Source organism: Zingiber officinale, chromosome 5A (assembly GCF_018446385.1).
Source record: "Zingiber officinale cultivar Zhangliang chromosome 5A, Zo_v1.1, whole genome shotgun sequence".
Lineage (NCBI taxonomy): Eukaryota > Viridiplantae > Streptophyta > Magnoliopsida > Zingiberales > Zingiberaceae > Zingiber > Zingiber officinale.
Genome location: NC_055994.1, coordinates 69429355 through 69435528, shown reverse-complemented (window position 1 = coordinate 69435528; position 6174 = coordinate 69429355). Strand labels below are relative to the sequence as shown.

At 40.8% G+C, this 6174-nt stretch overlaps 1 long non-coding RNA gene across 1 annotated transcript; it reads right to left on the bottom strand.

The window, feature by feature from the left end:
* Window positions 1-2119: 2119 nt before the first annotated feature.
* On the bottom strand, window positions 2120-2463 carry LOC121982878. The gene is made up of 3 exons (XR_006112308.1): window positions 2398-2463; window positions 2225-2256; window positions 2120-2140 (listed from the first exon to the last, which is right to left on the bottom strand). It is a non-coding gene; the product is annotated as an uncharacterized LOC121982878 (long non-coding RNA).
* Window positions 2464-6174: the final 3711 nt, after the last annotated feature.

Sequence of the window (6174 nt, the reverse complement as noted above, 5' to 3'; positions counted from 1 at the left end):
TAGTTCCACTAAGCCAAATGCACCAGATTGAAGTCATATCTTCCTAGACTTGCATCATATCTTCCTAGACTTGCATAGACAGAGTTTCCCTAAGCTACTATTATCCAAAACTTTACCAGTATCGTTGATCAAGTTAAATTTTTATCCCTTTCTAAGTAATCCTAATTATCCATCTAAGTAGACTATTATTTTGGAGGTTCCAGCTAATTTGGAGCTTTTCCTTGAATTATTTGGCTAAGTTTGAAGTTTTGGGTTTGTGTCAATTATGTCACGCCCCGAGGGAGTCCCTGTCCGAAGAAATTTCGGCAACACCTCCCCTGTACGGGTGACAATCTGAAACAATTCTACATACAAAATATACATCAGCCACAAGCGGCTGGAATATACACACAACCACGCAGTTTATATCATCAGCCCACTCTGCGAAAAACCAAAACACAGCGGAAAAAGACAACACATACAACCCAAAACGAAAACTGCTAGCCGGCTAGGCTTACACAATAAACAAAGCAACATTTCCATAAACAAAAACGGAACACATAACCAAAAACTCACATATCATATACCATGATAAAACAGCAAAAAGACAGCGACATGTCTTCTGATGTGACGCGGGGACCAGCAAACAGGATGCTCTAAGCGACACCATAAATAACTTGGTACCTGAAAAAGATAGTGTCCACGGGGGTGAGTTCAACAACTCAGCGAATACCAATAGACATGCCTAGTAAGATATATCTAACAGCAATAAACATGGAATACAGCTTCCGAATAATATATAGGAAATATACAAAACTGAAAAGTAACCAAGGAAGCTGTACTCACCAGGAACTCCTATCCTGAACTAAAGGGTCATCAAACCGATACACAGTATGTCTCTTGTATGCATGTCAAACAAATGCGTCCACCAAAATGCAACATATAAGTGCAGCAAACACAAGCAAATAAATGCAATCAATGCATGTGATGACCATGCACTCGAACATCACTGCTCCTGAACAGTGACCGAGTGGACGGAATGCTGTCGGAGTACTCCTGTCCTCTGACCCCAAATCATAAATGGAGAAGCTCAATGCTCTCATCTCCCGGTACATGATGACGGGGAGGTATCTCTGCCGGCTACCACGCTGAGTCACCTGACCAACAGAGCCAAACAAAGTCCACCGTCTGCCGACTACCACGCTGCTACACTAAATGCCAGCGGAGCCAAACAGAGTGGAACTGTCTGCCGGCTACCACGCTGAGTCACCAGACCAACAGAGCCAAACAACAGAACCGCCACACACCTGCCTGATAAACCACTAATCCATGAGTGGTGGAGTGTGCAGTACACGTAACTGGCGATGGGCTCAACCATAGTGGAGCCGACAATCGCACAGCATGCAATCATGATGCATGACACTAAGCATAGCAAAACTGATCAACATAACCATATCCATATATATAAAATAAGTACTGTAAAATCGATGGTCACATACCAAGATCTAGAGTACACAGGTCAGATAGAATATCAAAAACCTATGTCTTGAACATAATAAGTATGGAATATCCTGATCAGCATAGAAAAATCCATATATACATAATATGGGTACCACAGTATCAGTAGGTCAAATCCACGGATCTAGGGTATACAGGTCCTCTATGGTATAACAACCTAGATCCTAAACATATCCCCCTTCCATAGCATATGTACCAACAATATGCACAGATCAAAGCCACAAGGTCTAGGTACACGAATCATATATGATATACCAATAGAAATACACAATCCAGGCATGGCATAAAAATCTAAGTATCAGATAATTTGGATACACATGCCAGAAACAAAAATCCAGAGCCTAATCCTAACCTCAGTAAAGCATGGTATGTCACTCTAGAAACTAAGATACCCATGGCAATAAGATACTCATGGCAACAAATCACGAGATATACACACGAATACATCACAGGCGACAAACCTAACATGCTATGGATATCAAACAGTGACATACCAAAGGCAAACATGTCCATTACTTGTAGTTATAAAATACTATGCATATCCAAATGACAACATCATAAAAGATAAGTCAAGATGTACCCGCCTCCAATGTAGATCGTGTTGTATGTCCTCTAATCAGAGCTCTTGTCTCAAATCAAAACCCTGAAATAAATATACAATCAACACTTAGGTTTATCGTAGATCGGATAATGCAAGCCGAAACCTCAATAAATCCAATCTTATGACCTCACCCTTTTCTTCCAAAACTCATCCAACACCTGATAATCATTTTCTGTTAACATAATCCACCTTAACAACTCCTCAAATAAATGATTACCAATGAATCTAAATCTGTAACTAAACTCCAATCATACAGCAAAAGATTTGCTGAAACCCTAATCCTCAGTACAAAAACTCACCTCAACAGATGAATTGTGGTTGATCCACAATTGAAGAGCTGCAACTGTATGCTGGACAAGAACACCTCAGCGTGAAAACCACCTTGCTGGATTCTCCCCTTCTCTTCAATCGCCAGTGCTGATCACAGATCCAGCGAAGGAGAACCAACCTCACCTACTGCCTCCTAGATCACAGCTAGGGCATGGTATGTCCTCGTCGGCGACGAATAGAGAGGCAGATCGGACAATAGTCGGTGAAGATAATAGCTGTCCCTTCACCCAACGGCTGGTACCGAGAAGAGCACTGTTCCGTGCGGCCTCGGGTGATGGCGGCGCCCGGTGCTAAGGCAAAAGAGAAGGTGGGCTGCCGGCACTAAGACAGAGGGCTGAGGTCGGCGAAGCAGACTCGGCGGTGGCACGAACAAGGCCAGCCCGTGCAGAGGTGCGACATCGAAGAGGAGTGTCGGCGCATTCCTGATCTTCCCCAATCTAGGGCTCGACCTCGGCGGCGACTCGGGCACAGGCCGGCGATGTGCGAATGCAGAGAAAAGAGAGTTGATCGGCTCTTGCTTGGCTCTCGTCGGTCAGCGAGAATGGCGTCGACAAGCAAAGACAAGGGATCGGCGTCGAGGTCTTAGGGCTCGGGCAGAAGTTGGCAGATGCTCCGCTTGTGGTTTGCGCCGCGCAGAGAAGAGGAGACGGCGTCGAGACTTAGGGCACGCGTGAGGTGAAAAACGAAGGAAAAGAGAAAACAGGAAAAGGAATTAATAAGAAAACAAAACTTTTCCTCGTTAAAACAGGGTAGCCTAAACAGGCTTTCCCGGTGCCCAGTTTTCATCCCCGTAAACTCGTCCATACGAGCTCCGAAAAATTTCCAGAAAATCTCCAAAAATTTCAATAAATTCCCTTTTTAATATTCACCTATTTTCGGTATTTTACAAATTACTTTTATAATTATAGTAAAATTGATGGTAATTTAAGTTATTTGATTTAAATTTATTTTGTTTGTTTAAGTTTAACTTTATTTTACCTTTTAGATTTAGGTTTGATATATTTAAATTTATTTTGGAATTTAGCTTTTTATTTTAGTTTGGTTTTAGATAGTGGATTTCATTTTTAGGTACATAAAATTGATTGAGTTCTATTTACGTGGTTAGACACGCTTTCAAAATCTAAGCTTTAATTTGATTTTGGTTAACTAAATATATAAAGGTTTTCTTGGTTAAGTTGAACTTGTATCTGAGTCTAGACTTATTGTACACAACGTTTTGTGATCAAAGTATCATGTCAAGATACTTTGATCTGGTTGTAAATTTCTCCAGCAATTCTTTTAGTTTGACTATTTCGTTTTTCAATCTGAAATGGTCCTCCTCAAGTTTTATAACTTGAGTTGGGATTTCAGGTTGAACTGACTTAACTGTTGAATTTGATTTTAATTGTTCATTAAGTGTTTTATTTTCTTTTGTTAGTTCATTTATTTTATTTTTAGAGTTAGTTAGTTTCTTATTTAAACATGCAATAATTTTTAAAAACTTTTTACTTAAACCAAAATGTACCTCATCGAAACCTTCGAAAATGAGTGTGGACTTGTGGCTCGACTCGAGTTCGGATCCGTCTTCCGATTCACTCTCCGATTCTGATTTGTATGCCATCAGTGTGAGATAGTTGGTGTGCATTGGTTCTTCGCTGTCCAATTCCTTTGCAGATGATTCATCCCAAGTCACCTTGAGGACTTTCTTCTTCTTCAGACTTTGGCAGTCATTCTTGTAGTGTCCCTTCTTGTTGCATCTAAAGCATGTCACATTCTTGTTGTTAGAGTTGGGGGTGAAGTTATCTTCTGTAGGTCCTTGTTGGTGAAGTTCTTCTTTCTCCTGGTGAACATTTTTCTTACCAAGTTCACCAGGTATTCTTCATCATCTGAGTCTGGGTCAGACTCAACTTCAGGTTCTGACTTATTTCTGGATTTTCCTTTCAACCTTCCTACAACAAGAGCAATACCTTTCTCAATTCTAGCATTTGTTTGTTCGTGTAGCTCCAATTCACAAAAAAGTTCATCTAAATTTAACTTGGACAAGTTTCTCGAAATCTTATAGGCATTCACGATGGATGGCCATAGTGTATTTCGAGGAAATGTGTTTAGAGCATCCCTTATAATATCCTGATTTTCCATCTGGTGGTCGATTGTGTGAAGTCCATTGAGGATATCTTTTATCCTCGTGTGTAGTTGACTAGTAGTCTCACCTTCCTGCATTTTTATATTAAATATAAATATCTTTTCATTACCTTTGCATCATTGGTTCCCTTGTGTAGTTCTTTGAGTTTGTCTCATAATTCTTTGGTATTTTTGTGTGGGCCAACATGGTTCAGTTCCTCTTTAGTTAATCGACCGGTATAGCAATCTTGTGTATCATGAGTGGCTAATCGGTGGAGAGTACACCATCGGTAATTCTCAACCCTGACATGTTGCATGGCTTATAGCCGTGGTTCTTGATGATGAGGTTGAGGAGTTGCTTAGGGTCCTCTAGGCAAAGGGGCAGGTAATACTCGTCGCTCGAGCACCAGAATCGATGTTGGTGTAGTGGTGTCTTTCCTTCGAGCAACCTGTGTCTCTTCAACATTGATAAATTTGGTTGTCGGATCTAGCAAATGATCAAAATTTCTCGGTGGTCTCTTAACCAAGGAGACGAAGAAGTCATTGTTACTGAGCCCTTAAGAAAAGGCACTCACTAGAATCTCAGTAGTGGTTGAAGGAATATCCATAGTTACTTGATTGAATATTTTAATATAGACCCTCAGTGATTCCTTAGGCCTTTGTTTCAATGAGAATAGGCTCATGAGAGTCTTTTGGTAGTGTAAGCTACATGCAAAGTGATGAAGGAAAACCTTACAAAAATCCTTGAAATAATGAATAGATTTAGTAAGTAATCACTTAAACCACCATTGTGCTGAGCCACCGAATATAGGGAGAAACACTTTGCATTTAACCCCATCAGTAAATTGATGGAGAAGAGTAGTGTGCTCAAATTTAAGGAGATGATCCTCAAGGTCAGTTGACCCTGAGTATTCCCTTATTGCCAAAGTCTAATAGTGCTTTAGCAACTTATCTTCTAGTTGTTGGGTTTTTCGGGCCGCGAAAACCACTTTTTCGCGTCGCGGAAACCCTGAAACCCCCGCCACCGGATCCGTGCGAAGGAAAAATAAAACAAAATACGAGTACGAGTTTCTAAAGTCTAGATCTACACTAGATAAGAGTGTTACCCTCGATGTGATGCCCTTCGCTATCCCGCTAGTCCAACGGTTTGTCCGATCTCAAGATTGTCAAAGTAGGCAACCCTCTAGAAGTATCCACACGAACAAAATTAGGTGGAGGGGACCAAACAAAGGTGTGCTAGCACCTATGGTGTTCGGCCAAGAAAGGAGAGGGAGAGCTTGAGGAAGAAGATGATGGAATGAATGAGAATTACTTAGGCCTGTTCAACCCGTCGGTTAACCGGTTTGTCAGTTTATCGTTTCCGGTTAATTCCGGTTTATCATGATTTATTTAAAACCGGTTAACCGACCGGTATCTTACCGGTTCTACCGGTTCCGGTTGAATCGGTTCCGGTCGGTTAACCAGTTCCAACCGAGAACCGTTAAAACTAAAGTTAAGAGTTCCAGACCTTTGATGAAATAACAAAACAAACAAAAAGACTATTAATTAAAAGGCTTAATATAGAAATTTTCTCATGTTCTCGACTAAATGTTGTAGATTGATATCCAGTTCATACTGTTACATTACTCTTACCTACGTAATAGATA